The sequence below is a fragment of the Neolamprologus multifasciatus genome, chromosome 9 (genome assembly GCF_963576455.1).
Source record: "Neolamprologus multifasciatus chromosome 9, fNeoMul1.2, whole genome shotgun sequence".
Classification (NCBI taxonomy): Eukaryota; Metazoa; Chordata; class Actinopteri; order Cichliformes; family Cichlidae; genus Neolamprologus; species Neolamprologus multifasciatus.
The window spans coordinates 3,423,180-3,438,302 of NC_140447.1; the positions used below are offsets into that span (position 1 = coordinate 3,423,180).

The 15,123-nt window shown below is 40.4% G+C and overlaps 1 long non-coding RNA gene and 2 pseudogenes across 2 annotated transcripts in view; 2 read left to right on the top strand and 1 right to left on the bottom strand.

Annotated features, from left to right (window-relative positions):
• LOC146510790 (uncharacterized) overlaps window positions 1–15,123 on the top strand; it is a 360,605-nt gene that overhangs the window by 48,818 nt on the left and 296,664 nt on the right. The gene's annotated exons all lie outside the window — the stretch shown is intronic.
• Window positions 2,979–6,642, top strand: LOC146510794 (E3 ubiquitin-protein ligase TRIM21-like; annotated as a pseudogene). Its single transcript, XR_014876073.1, has 2 exons — window positions 2,979–3,175; window positions 4,710–6,642. The product of XR_014876073.1 is annotated as an E3 ubiquitin-protein ligase TRIM21-like (transcript).
• LOC146510795 (uncharacterized) lies at window positions 13,308–14,471 on the bottom strand (annotated as a pseudogene).

Below are 15,123 nucleotides of genomic sequence, written 5' to 3' on the forward strand. Positions count from 1 at the left end.
TAACCTTAATTACTGGGGGAAAATTATGAATGATGCTCATAGTGAGTGAAAGGTAAACTGAGTGCATTTTTTGGACAGAGATTCACTTTTAATGTGTATGTATAATATAATAAGGATACATAAAAAATACTCCCAAAACAATAAATTATTACAAATAAATTATTACAAAATATTAATAAAAACTATAAAAATGGAGGCAACTTTGCCTGTGGTAGAATGTATACCATGCATGGAAAAATCTTTACTGCAGACACTAATTTTACTAATTTAATAATAATAATAATTTTGTGTTGTAAGATTTATGACTTTCATGCTTTCATAGTGGTCCTTAGGAGAGCTTCACATTTTCTCAGGTGGTCCACACTGTAAAAAGTGTGAGAAACACTGATAAGTGTCTGTGTGCTTTTGGAAAACATTTAAAGCTGCTGTACAGAATCTTTGAAACAAGCTTAAAACATTTTTAGAAACAGAGCATCTGCTTCTCTTTACAGCTCCTCACTCCACCAGGGCTGTTTGGCTCATTCTGTGTGCAAATGTGATGTACGTACTGCGGCAGTCATACAGACAACTGGACGGTCCAAAAGTTGGCCGACCTGTTACTGGCTGAGGTTTTAGTACAGTTGTGGCTGAACCACATAAAAATATATCATCAATCTCCCCGATCAATTATAATGTTATGTTGGAATGTTGTTAAAGAGGGTCAAAATGTTTCAACCCAGTTTGTTTTGCAGATTCTGTACAGCAGATTTAATATAGGGAGGACACAACTTCCAGACTGTGAGTAAAATCAGGTTTTTTCTCTTTGTCAGTTTAACAGTTTCTGTTGTGCCTGTCACTGTTCCCGGTCTGTTTTCTTACATGGTTCTTCCTGACCTTGTACTTTCTCCTCACGTTCCCCTCTTTGGACTGACAATCATACACAAATAGATTGTATTCAATTAGATGAAAAATTACATTAATATGAAAAGAAATTCTATTAAGATATCTCCCATGCTTGCTTAAGTAAATAACTTCTAAATGCATTTATGGACTCACCTGTTTTATTGCATTTTCCTGTTTGAGCTTCCTGTAATTGCTGTCATACACTGCAAAAACAGGTGGATGATCACTAATGTCATTAATTAGGAGACCACTTATAGATTTCATTAGTAAATATTAGTGATGTGTAGATGAGGCCTCGTGAAGCGTTTCAGCACATTCCCCAAACTGTATCCATGCTGTGACACAGTGTTGCTGTTTTGCTCCATACTGACACCTGCTGGACCTGAAATATCATTGCAGGCAACTTACTTGAGACTCACAACAGACACTGATTGAATGACCTAGTCATACGTGTATACACTGTAAGGTACTTTCCATGGAATCATTTTATATCTTTTACATTGCAAATATTGTTGACATCTTTAAAATATATTGTGAATGTCATTAAGTGAAAATTAAAATGAAAGTATTGTGAATGTAATATTACCCATTTAAATGTAATTGACTCAGAGTTTATTATAAATTTCTATTCAGAAAAATAAGTTTATCCAATGTTTTTACATTCAGTCTATTGCATTTTTTGACACCATTTCCCCAGCTTTGGAAAACACGCTCACAGGGCACAGATGAAGCTGGGGTACAAAAACTGTAAAGCCAGGTGGGAAAGGTTTGGATAAGATGTCTTCCTATTCCCTCAGTACGTTAAAGGATCCTCTGATCTTGGAATGTTTCTCTCCGCCAAGTAGCGCTGGACCTCAATGATGGAGTCCGCTGTTGCATTGTTGGTTTGTCTGCCAACTTCTTCATCGAGCCGCTGCCACGGGTTTTCTGAAAAAATAAAAAACGCATCGCCGTTTTAGTTTCTGTCATCTACCCCAAATTAGTACACATTAGCATCAAAATGTACCACTAGATTTTAAAATGCCACTGGATTTTAACATGTCTGACACTCATACGTTAAGACAAATGGTGGGGGGTGTAGTAAGGATGTTGGGGGAAGCAGACAGCTCCACAGGAAGAGTCTTTTGTCTCTTTGAGGACTCTGGGAAGTAGCAAGGGAGTGTGAACCTTAAGGTATTTAACTGAGAGCCATGCTAGGCTCAGTGAGACTCTGCTGACCGTCTGCCCCGCGGTCATGTAGGCTCTCCATCAAGCTGCTTTTTTCTGTTCTTTGTGTGTTTGGATTAAAGAATGTTAGCTACCGCTCGTCTGCAGGCTTTATTTAAGTGGAAAACTTCCACAACACCAGCAAATAAACACTGAATATTTCATGTGTGACATTTGTGAGGTTACCTTAAACACAGTCCGTCAGTCTTTTTGCTCTTGAACAATAAAATATTAAAAACTGTCTCGAGTTTATTTAGGTGATGTTCTCGTGCACGAGGCGAAAACAGCAAACAAACGTCACAGTAAATCTTTCCAGCTGATGTTAGGCATCCTCCACCTGCTGAATCCACGTCAGCCTCTTCCTGCTCATGTTCCTGTTTAGAGGCACAGTCGGCCTGAAAATGGAGAAAACTGAACACAGGAATATTTGGATTTTCCTTCTTTTTCTCTGCTCATGTTCAACTTGTCTGATTCAAGCTGGGAATATTTATTAGAAATAAAGTGAATAATATTTTATTATTACGTTGATGCAGCACATGGTTCAGTTAGCTTTGTATAAACACGTGTTAGAAATGTTCTTCAATCAGCTCTTTTTACTCTCTTACATTTCTCAGATAGTACTTTTTTACTTTTACTTCAGTAAAGAAGTTGAATTAGTACTTGGAGTATTTTTAACAGTAGTACTTCTACTTCAGTACAGACTGTGTGTACTTTTACCACCTGTGTCTGAGACCTCCTTCAGGGTCCACCTGAAGCTCTGTCTGCTGTGGAAAAAGGAAATCCAGGTGAGTTTCTCCTGATCACCTGAGGCCGTCATTACTGTGTGAACCCACACACCACTCCTGACTCCTCCCACCCGCTGCACACAGTCACTGAGTACAGACCGGCTGATTCCTGTAAAGGGAGAGGCAGCAAAACCAGACAAACAGCTGCAGGAAGAGGCGGAGCAACAGCTGAAAAACAAGAAGCTCAACGTCATTTTGCAGAAGTGAAAGTGTGAGAGAGCAGCAGCAGAGCTGCAGTCGAGTCCTGTTTGTCTCTAAAAGAAGATTCACTGGAGTCCATCAGGTTTCTCTCAGCAACAGTGGTGAGTGCAGCTGATCACACTTCCTGTTTCTACACAAATCTTCACTCTGTTCACTTCATCAGGACTCATCACAGTCACACTGGATCCATAGAAATCTGCTCATGTAACCACAGATCCACTGTAGGAACATCGAGCTGCTGCTTCAGTCTCACTGTGGCTCTGCTCAGGACTGTGGACTCAGGCTGTGCTCTGGACTTCAGACTGACTCCACACTTCCTGGTTATTCATCACTTCCTGTTCCTATTAGATTGATTCTGGATCTGATTGATCATAAGGATTACAGATGTGAAAACACCTATTTATTCTTTATTGATATAAAGCCTTTGATACTGTAAACCAGTAGACTTCAAAAAGTCATTCACACATTTTACAAAGATTATCTGACTTAGTGTATCCTGTAAGAGTCACAGATGTTCCTAAATCATTCAGAAAACAGTCGATGCTGCACTTTATAACTTTGTGTGGAAACATGAATCTCATTATTTAAACAGATGTGTTTGAATCATCCTGATAATCAGGCTTTAAATATGTCCACACATCAGCTGTGATATTCAAGCTGAACTGGATCAAACATCAGACACAAACATAGATGATGGTGTTTAATCCCAAAGCTTATTTAAACAAACTGGAGGACAGAATTCCTCCTTAAATGTGATTTTGATCAAATCCACTGATCTCATTTTCACACACAGGCTTTATCATGGTGGCTTCTTCTCTACTAACATCAATGTTTGATTTGGACAAACAAATATATGAAACACAAAAATAAATCAATGTTTTCTGAGGATCCAGAATAACATGAATGATGTATCCCAGCGAGTGACTGGAAAAGTTCATCTTCCATATCCTGAGTTTGTGAGGAGCTGTGATGTTCCAGTATCTGTGAGAGAAAACAGGACAGTTTTTAAGGACGCACAAATGGACCAAATATACAGACACCTCTGAATAAACATGTTCTCATAAATGCCATTAAAATACTGGATCAACAGTTAATAACACATTTCTGAGGTTTATGATTCATCGTCCTCCTCACTGTCAGTTCTACTGGAACAGTCACTGTTTAATATTAATGGCTCGTTGATCTGGACAATAAGAAGTATTTAGTCACCAACAAGGTCGAAGTTTACGGATGGAATATGATGGAATATATCCAACAAACTGATTTATTCAAGTATACAAATGATCTGCATGAATCTTGGACCTTCTGTAAAACAGTCAGAATTTCACATCTTTTTAACGACTGTATTTATGTTCATCCCCAAACGTTGATCCAGTTCATCTGGACGCAGCAGACACTACGATGTTAGGTTTGTGTTTGGGATGAACCAGTTTGTGTCTGAGTGTGTTGCTGGGTCTCCACCAGTTACTCTGAGAACTGAAGAAGCTTCTCTGATGAAACGTCTTCAAGAAACTCAAAGAAGTCCAGACGCTTTTCTCTCCAAGCTCCTCAGACTACTGACGCTTGTTTCTCTCTTTTTAAAAATGAAATTTAAAGTGAATTTTGAATCAAATGTTTCTTTTCTTTCTCCCTCAGAGTGCAGACATGTCTGCTGCCAGCAATCTGCGATCTGAAGATCAGTTTCTGTGCTCCATCTGTCTGGATGTGTTCACTGATCCAGTCTCTACACCATGTGGACACAACTTCTGCAAAACCTGCATCAGTCAGCACTGGGACATGAATGTGAGCTGTCAGTGTCCCATGTGTAAAGAGACTTTCTACACTCGACCTCAGCTGAAGATCAACACCTTCATCTCTGAGATGGTTGCTCAGTTCAGACGTGAAGCTCAGCAGAAAGCCAGCAGCAGCAGCTCAGAGCAACAAGCTGCCAAACCAGGAGAAGTTCCCTGTGACGTCTGCACTGGAACCAGACTGAAGGCCCTGAAGTCCTGCCTGGTGTGTCAGACCTCCTACTGTCAGACTCACCTGGAGCCTCATCTGACACTGAAAGGCCTGAAAAGACATCAGCTGATTGATGCTGTGGAGAACCTGGAAGGCAGGATGTGCACGAAGCACGATAAACTCCTGGAGCTGTTCTGTAAGACCGACCAGACATGTGTCTGCGTGCTCTGCCCTGTTTTAGATCACAAGAACCACGAGTTTGTTCCTCTGAGAGAAGAATATGAAGGAAAGAAGGCAGAGCTGGAGAAGACAGAGGCTGAGATTCAGCAGATGATCCAGAAGAGACGACTGAAGATTCAGGAGATCACAGAGTCGGTGAAGATGAGTAAAGATGCTGCAGACAGACAGAAAGCAGAAGGTGTTCAGGTCCTCACGGCTCTGATGGAGTCTGTTGAGAGACGCCTGAAGGAGCTCATGAAGGAGATCGAAGACAAACAGGAAGCTACAGAGAAACAGGCTGAAGGTCTCATCAAAGATCTGGAACAGGAAATCTCTGAGCTGATGGAGAGAAGCTCTGAGGTGGAGCAGCTCTCACGCTCTGAAGACCACCTCCACCTCCTCCAAAGCTTCTCCTCCCTGAAAGCTGCTCCACCCACCAAGGACTGGACAGAGGTCAGAGTTCATCCACCATCATATGAGGGGACTGTGGGGAGAGCTGTGGCTCAGCTGGAGGAGACAGTCTGGAAACCCATGAAGAAGAAGCTGTTTGAGGCTGAGCTGCAGAGGGTCCAGCAGCATGAGGTGGACGTGACTCTGGATCCTGATACAGCTCATCCTGATCTCATCCTGTCTGATGATGGAAAACAAGTTTATCATAGTGATGTGAGGAAGAAACTTCCAGACAACCCAGAGAGATTTTCTCAGTGTCCTGGTGTTTTAGGAGAGCAGAGTTTCTCTTCAGGCAGATTTTACTTTGAGGTTCAGGTTAAAGGAAAGACTAAATGGGATTTAGGAGTGTCCACAGAGTCGATCAACAGGAAGGGAAAAATCTCACTGAGTCCTCAGGATGGTTTCTGGACTGTGATGCTGAGAAATGGAAATGAGTACAGTAGCTAATGCTGCTTCACCTCTAGTCCCCCTCTGTCTTCATCCTGGTCCTGAGAAGGTGGGGGTGTTTGTGGATTATGAGGAGGGTCTGGTCTCCTTTTATGATGTAGGTGCTGCAGCTCTGATCTACTCCTTTACTGGCTGCTCCTTCACTCACAAACTCCACCCATACTTCGGTCCCTGTCTGAATGATGGAGGTAAAAACTCTGCACCTCTGATCATCTGTCCTGTCAATCGAACTGATCAACGACTGATTTAATTGGATGAATGATTGATTTTTCTTGAAGGGAACAAATGAACATATTGAGTGTAAATCCTCTACAGTCTCCATGTTTCTATAGAATCTGATCATCAGGACTCTGATTCACACTTTGATTCTCATGGAGTTTGATTTGAACAGAAGAAAAGTTGAATCAGGAAATGTTCCCACTGATGGAGACTCGAGCTGAAGAGCAAATATCAGAGAATAAATGTCCAAAAGCTTCATTTACAATAAAGTTTGTTCAATGCTTTGAGTGAATCCAGACTCATGTGTGGCTGTTATACAGAGCATCAGAGTCCAGCTGAGTTATGTTGGATACAAACTGCTTATTTTGGCTCTGTGAGGAGTTTTGTTCACTGAAAACTGATGAGACGGATAATATTCAAAGAACTCTGTAGAGATTCATGCATCCATGTTCTCCACCTTTCTCCTCCACCTGCAGGTGTGGAGGAGAAAGGTGGAGCACAGACTGCTTTGGGTTAAAGATCAACAGAGTTGAACGGCTGCAGTCACAGCATGAAGACGATGCTGAAGCTGAGCTGTCAGTGAAGATGTTTCACTGTGATTTGATTTGAAGAATAGAAAGTGTGTGTGTCTGCTGACAGCTGCAGTCTCTGTTAGTCTGCATAACACACACACAACTTTCCCCCTGAGGCAACGATCCAGCAACAACACAAAGAACAGCTGCAGACACACACACACACGATTGTGCGCTCCCTTTCAGTCTGAACTCTCAAACACACAAACAAACAAACTCTATCAATGTCGTACTGTTAAAGAACACTTTACTGTTTAAGGTGGAATTCCTCAGTAACAATGATTTGAGGTCTCTACCAGTGTCTACAGTGGTTTTCAACATACAATCTACTGAAACATGTGATTTTCTTTATGCCGTACAAACTATTTTAAAAGAGCTTTGATCACAACATGATTTGCATGATTTGCAACATTTTTCCCCCAATCGGTTATTCCGATTCCGTTAAAATTTAACTCTTAACCTAATTTAAACTTGTTTAATTTCTCATTAACTCAGACTTTTAATTTATTTCCTTGTTTAATGTATTATTTCTTTATCCTTGTTTAATTTTTGCCGATCCTTTCTGTTCAACCGGTTTAATCTGACCTTTGACCTATTTATTCCTTTATCTCATATTTTCATTTCATTATATAATTTTCTGATTCATCTTCATCCTTAATCTTAACCTTTGACCTATTTCCTTAGCCTTGATAAACCTTGAAATTTCTTTCACCATTAAACTTAAAGCTTAAATTCAACCTTTGTTAAAAACCTTCTTACTAACTTGTAATTCCAACTTTATGCATTAAACATGTATCTTATCATATAAACACTCGATCAGTGTGACAGAGAGAACTGTAACCATCACCGCTCACATTTTAATCTGGTTTATGGCCAATTTTGCAGCTTTTGATATAACAGGCTCTGCTTACCTTTATTTTGAAGGCCTTCTATGAGGGTGAATTGGTTTCCTCCAGTTCTGGCGTCTGACAGCAGCTCCGTCAGGAGCCTCTCCAATCCTCCTTTTCTCCTTTCCAACCCAAAAATCACGTCGGGTCACCGATTTGTTGTGTTCAAATGTTTTCAGAAGGAATTCAGGAGAAAAAGATTTAAAAAGATTTCCTTCAGACCATCTTCACTGACCACCTGTGATGAAGGACTCATCTCTCCGGGTGTCCTGCAAGCAAACAATCAGATTTTTTGAACACCAACTTATTTGCTTACTTAAAACATTTTTTTTTTAAATTTGCTATTGATCAGACTTCAATTTAGACGATCTCAGGCTCCCTCCCCACTGGAGAGGTGACATTCAATGTCCCACTGTCAGTCTGGATAGCCCTGACCACCACCCCACACACAATGTCACGAAAGCATCGTTTTAAAAAGGGCTCTGAAAACATGGCCAATAACTTTCATTCTGATGATCTGCAGAATAATTTGGCCACAAAACTAATTTCACTGTTCAAAAACTTGCAGACTTCACTATATACAGTGTAGACAGTGTGGACCCTCTAAACTAAGTCTGGGGGATGTGATCTTTGAATAAATGCAGACCAAACTGTTGTTGTTTGTTTACTTACACAGCATGTCTTGTAGGATTAACTGGAGTCAACAACAACAGCACAGAGCAGTCACATCTCAGGTCTACTAACAGAAGACAGGAAAAGATCAGGAAAGAAAGAAACATGTTCTCAGCGAGGACATGTAAACACAGACACCTCTGTGACCCTGTAAACATACCTCAGCTCCCCCTCCTCCTGAGACGTGGAAGCATGTCTGCCATGGCTCATCCTTCATCCTTGTTTAATTTTTGCTGATCCTTTCTGTTCAACCGGTTTAATCTGACCTTTGACCTATTAATTTTAACTTAACAGTACTCTTGTTTTGACCTATTCATTCCTTATAACCAAAAAACCCTTTTATCTGATATTTTCACCTTATTTATTGATTATATATATATCTATTATATTTTATCACCTTACCTTATTTTGACCTTTGACCTATGTCCTTGTTAGCCTTGATAAACCTTGATCTTCCTTCATCAAACGTGAAATTTCTTTCACCTTTGAACTTGAAGCTTAAATTAAACCTTTGTTGAAAACCTTCTTACCAACTTGTAATTCCAACTTTCTGCATTAAACATGTATCTTATCATATAAACACTCGATCACTGAGAGAACTTTAACTTTAGGCAGAACCAAATGAAGCAGCTAATCTCGTCAAACTCACAGCGACAGTAACTGACAGTGAATTATTTTAATGTTCTTCATTGTATTTGTTAGAAACATTTTATTTTCCTTTGGTTAAATTAAATCCGATGTATTAACCGACCTTTGAGGTGAAGTGCAGCTGCAAAGAACGCTATGGCAGGCAATGAGGTGCGTTTAATGTCACTCTGTTAATTTGAGCGTCCATAAATTGAATATTTTTATTTTTTTTTAACTTTATTATTGCTAATTTATTGGAAAATTAGGCCATTTAATCAAGATAGATTTTATGTTGTTGGTTGTAAAGATCTGGATGGATATTTTATTTTATTCTGTATTTCTATTTTTCAGTTTTACTTTTCAAGACTTGGTGAATTGCCTTTTTCTTTATAACTTGGCCTCCTTTTTGTTTAGTTTTGTTAAAATTAGCAGCAGTGAGAAGTGTTACTGTCGCTCTTGAATATATTTGATGTAGCCCATACAATTAAGGTAAGTGTCATGTTTTTAGTTGTTAGAGTCTGATGAAGAATCTTTTATTTTTCTCCAAAAGTTGATTCTGTTTATCTGGACATAGTGTTTTTCAGTTTCAGCTGAATGCAGGTTTCCCCAGTCTTATACGTGTCAGGAGCATCAGCACAGCTGAAATGCATTTTTTCTAAGCGCCGCGTCTCTGTGGCTTTTAAACCCCAAAACACGCTATAACAAAAATTGGCCCACCCCAAGGATCGGGTCTCCCGGTGTAGTTTCCACTGTGACAGACTGTAGGCTTCCTCAGAGTGAGGCTGAGAGCGGCAGCCCAGGTGGAGTCTGACCCGTGGCCCTTCAAATAAAGCTGAAAAAGACCAATATATGATATTAAATATAAAATATAATTAAAACAACATCAGAACGAACAACGAGCTGCTGTTAAGAACTCCCAACGTCCATCAGAGGCCCGATTGTCTTACAGATAAAGACAAAGTCAAAGTTTCATCCCTCCGTTCTCCTCCTGTTTCACTTTAAACTCTGTTTCCATGACAACAACCACCGTATGTGGAAAAGAACCCGACACCAAAAACTGAAGCGGTGAAAAAAGTTTTGTTGCAGATAAACTATTAACTTTATGTTATTTATTTTCAGCTCATACCATCATTAAAGCTTGTTAGAACACACATGTAGGATTTCACAAATCATCGCTCCTAAATTTAATCGTATCCATAACAACAGTTTGTACGTGTTCGCTTTGAAAACATCACATTCTTTATGTTAGTTGGTTTAGACGACTGATCTCCAGGATGAATGAGGGCAGAGTTTCATGGAGACTGTTTAAGTGTAAACCTGGATTAAAAACCCCACATTTGAACACCTTCATCAGTGGCTGTGACCATGTTGAAGGACTAATGCTGACGTGCTCTGACACTCATTAGCATAGAAAACAAAGTGGTGAAAGCACAGAGCCCTGAGGAGCTCCACTGGACGGTCTGTTCACAGAACTTACATTTAATTATTTCACTTTTATTTACATGTAAAACACCCTCAGAGAGAACAGCTGTTTCAGAGCTGCCAGCTTTATTGGAAAGATGAACTGAAATCCTAAAATAGTCCAATTTATGACAAACTAACACGGTGAAATGTTGCAGGGTTAAAATGTGTCGATGGATCAACTCTTTCAGTATAAGATCAAATAATACAAAACACATGAAGGTGAGGAGGAATTCATTTTAAAGTGTGATTTAAAGCAGATTCTTTCCTCGTCAGGCTGAAGCTTTCACCGTCTGACGTCTGTAAACAAACTGAAACACGTTCAGTGTTTAGTTTTACTTCACTGACTCAAACACAGAGAGTCTGAACTACAGGCCGGCTGTGGGAGTTACACTTGACCGAGAGCCACACGTGTGACACAGCGCACCTGTTCAGGTACACGTGTCACACAGTGGAGGTCAAACCTTCTGTGCCACAAACACCAGATTAACCAGTTTCACTCATCATCCTTCTACTGTCAGATTTTACTGGTTCAGGTTTTATGAATCACCATCTGAGAACGTCTCTGATGTGGGCGCCACTCACAGGGATCACTTCCTGTAGAAGGGTCACATGATCTGTTATACGCCTCTTTGTGATGACGAGAGCTCCGCCCCTTTCGTGTGAGGTTAAACCCAGAGAGCTTCGTGTGACCTCTGACCCTGATCACCAGCGTTAGTGTCAGTGAAGGTGAGATACCGTGTGACAGGAGGAGGAACAATAAAGTTTTATTTGTACGAACACGTAGAACAGATGAAGTCACAACGAAGCAGGTGGAGCTCAGTCAGGGTGGAGGTGCAGACAGGTGAGCTGAAGGGGAGGAGCCAGTCTGGTCAGGAACTCTGTCTCCTCGAGTGAACCTCCTCACCTCTGAAACACACACACACACACACACACACACACACCGCACAGTTTGTTTGTATGTAGACGTCGTATGTTAATGAGCCTATGCATATTCATGTAACCTCAATAAAAGAGCAGTGTTACGGGGGAGCGGACGAGAGCGACTGGGGTCAAGCGAAGGAACGGCGTTTGTCCGGTTCTCTCCCGTGCACGAGAAACATGAAGAACTTTGCCTACTTCGTGTCTTGCTTTGCTGTGTAATTAAATTGTCTTCAACGTTCCAGCGAATTGGTTCAAGCTACAAACCTATCAGTGGGAGACAGAAGGACTCTGGCCAAAGTAACATCTCTGATGGACAGAGTCTCCCACCCCATGCATGTAGATGTTGCTGAACTGCAGAGCTCCTTCAGTGACAGACTGCTGCATCCTCGATGCATGAAGGAGTGTTTCTGCAGGTCCTTCCTCCCTGCAGCTGTCAGACTGTACAATCAGAACTGCTCCCAACAAACAGATGTTTACATCAGCGCTGTAACTGCAATAAGTTAATTAACTGATTCGCACTACAACCTGGTTTGCCTCTTATCTGTAGTTATCTTTATTTTATTTAATAACTGTACAGTACTCTGTATATAGTAACTATTGTCCTTAATGTAAATATGTAAGAAAGATTGTGTATGTTTCTGTTGTGTCCTGTGTACTGTTTGTTGTATATGTGTCTTTTTGGCTGCTGTTACAACCAAATTTCCCCTTGTGGGACAATTAAAGGATTAGAAGGTGCAACTGTCTTTCACTTGCAGAAACTGACTGTATCCTGGCCCAGCTGAAAGATATGCCTGAAACATCTGATGTCTTTCAGATAAGGTTTGGCAGACGTTTTTAAAGTTTTTCAAACTCCTGGCACATCTTTTGAAGTAACTATGTTTACTTTCAAAACGCATAGTCCATAACCTAATCAAGTGGCAAAATTTCAAAACAAGTGCAGGATAGTGACGGAGGAAATGGTGTTTAGGTTTTAGTACACTCTCTGGAAATAAACACTTTCTTGAATCCAAATATTCATGGATTATAATGTCAAGATAGGCCACCTGTGACAGTGACATGTTTTGTGCACAAATCATTTCAACTATGTCTTTAAGCTGGAGCATTAGCTGCCGTACATCATCCTTTGGATTTTGGACTTTATCACCAATTATAACAGGTAGCAACCTTAAGAAATTCCAGTTCTGAATGGCTTGACCTGAAAGCTTGGTTAAATCTGGGTTGATAGCACACGGCTTTGTTAACGCATCAGCTCCTTTGTACTTGAACTGTTTAATGCGCCGGTTCAAAAGTGCACATGTAAACCATTTCTTTGTCTTAATAAAATACTTCAAGTACAGTGCACTATCATAGGCTAAATATGTCAGGGCCTAAACAAGGTGGTAAACCAGGTTGGCAAACATGAAAAGATTTCAAGGTATTAAAAACAGAGTTTACCTTTATCCCTTTGATCTCTTGACTGCCTTCAGCTTGTAGATCGCCCACAGCAGAATTGTAGCTTTCAGGTGTGCGCTGTGGACCACAGACATTTGGATCATTACTCTGAATACTTTTGTAGATACTGTGAAATCACATGAAGTGAGTTTCAGAGCGACTGAAGTTCTCAGTAAACCCAATGTTGTGTGAACCCAAATGATCACCAGCAATGCTGTACAAAGCTGCTTTGACTATTTCATCACCAGAAATTATACCATTTTCCAAATTTTTTAAGGTCATTCTCTCCACATAGTAAGACAAGGGACATGTGATCAGTATTGGACCGCAGATGAGCAGGCAAATTTGCCACTGACAGAGACTGCAACCACTTTGTGTTTTCTCTAAGCGGAGCCAAGAGGATTAGCGATTTCAAATGCATCCTGGTACAGAATTAGCTTCAGGCATCCTGGATTTTCAATGAAAAACTTGGACTTAAAGCTTTGTCCATCACTTAAGTCTCCAAAAGCCTCAGAGTCAGTTTCACAAGACTGCTGTGACACTGAATTCTTCCATAATTCTGATTCTAATAAGCTGCTTAGTGTTTGTTTCACTGGTATATAGTAGGCAAACCGTGGTGTCATATTTTCATCATTTCCTAATGTTAATTTTTCAGGTTCTACGTATTTGAATATCTTTTTGAATGTCTGAGTTCTTGTGTATGTTGTTCTCAGTGGGCCCTTATGACAGGTAGAAAACAGATCTGACTCCTTAATACAATCAGATTTTAACAATAGTGTCATCTGTTGGGCACAAGTCATTTGCATCTCTTCAACAATTGTCTGTATTGTTGAAGCTGGAAGAAGGAGGTGCCCTTGCAGTTTTAGGTAAAACAAACACACATTCCTAAGGAAGGCCTCACTGAAATTATGTGGCAGTTCGGTGCCTTCATTTGTTGTTGCCTCATTTAAGCTCTGGGGAGCATCTTCACCTGCAAATACAGCAGAAGACTGCTTTATGTTGCTTATGCTTTCAACAGAGCATTCTCTATGTTCTCTGAACATATGCGCAGTAAATGATGATTTCACAGAGAACATACTTTTCCACCAGTTACTGGACATGCCACAGGTCGCCCCTCCACTATATGCTGTTTTAAGTGGGATATAAGTTCTTTCACTGTGTGAAATTGGCGCTCACAGAGTGTAGTGGCACATTTTAAGTCTGTAAAAATGGCGCTACCAGCAATAGGGGGTGCAGGTACATTGTGAACCCAATAGAAACTGGCTTTAAAGGCAGCGTAAGCATAAAATGTACGCCTGCATTCATTACCGACGCATTTGAAAAAATGATGGGGGTCGTTCCTGTGAACTCTACAATGCAGCACATAACCCCTCAACGTCTTCAGCGTTTTGTTGCAAAAAGAGCACAAAATCATTGTAGCTGTCGACAGCACATTTGTTTTAGGTTACTAACCTCCTATGACCTTTCAATAAGCACTGCTTGAAAACAGCAAGGAAAAAATAGGACTAGCCTATCGCTCGGTCAGACGCCATGAATACTATTACTGGAAAACATATTCTCATGTATTTAAAGAAAACAGAAAATGCAATGTTAGCTTACCAAAACTTTTGCTCGTGTTAAAATAGCTGAATATCTGAATATCTGAATATCTGAACGTATACACATCTCCACCACTCTGCTCGCAGACTGAGCGCGTAATGGCACGAGCCGCCAAGCGTGCTACTCCCGCAATAATTTAAGTAGTCCAATCAAAGAACAGAAACTCGCACGCTCAGTGATTTGCCAAGGTAGAGCTTGTGTAGTTTCAAATACTAACACACTTTGGGCATTAAAAAATAAACATTTGAGGAAATGATTAATTTAACTTTTACTAAATCTGGCTAAAATTGATTGAACGTTGTGCAAAAGTAAAGAAATGACTAACATGGAGGAGATGCCCAGCTGTCTATTTGAAAGATAATCAGCCCAGCACAGACTCTAGTCTGCCCCACTGGCCAGTGTTGAATTTTCCCAATTCTTTGAATCTTTGGGCTGAAGGAAGGACACTTACTCGGTGTATAAATGCTCAATCAACAATCCTTTATTTCCATACAATTTTCACATAATGAGCATAAACCATCATGATGGGGAGAGATGCCTGAGAGGGTCACAGCAAGTCTCAAAATGGCGATGTGTTACACAGCTTCTTATACTTTCCTC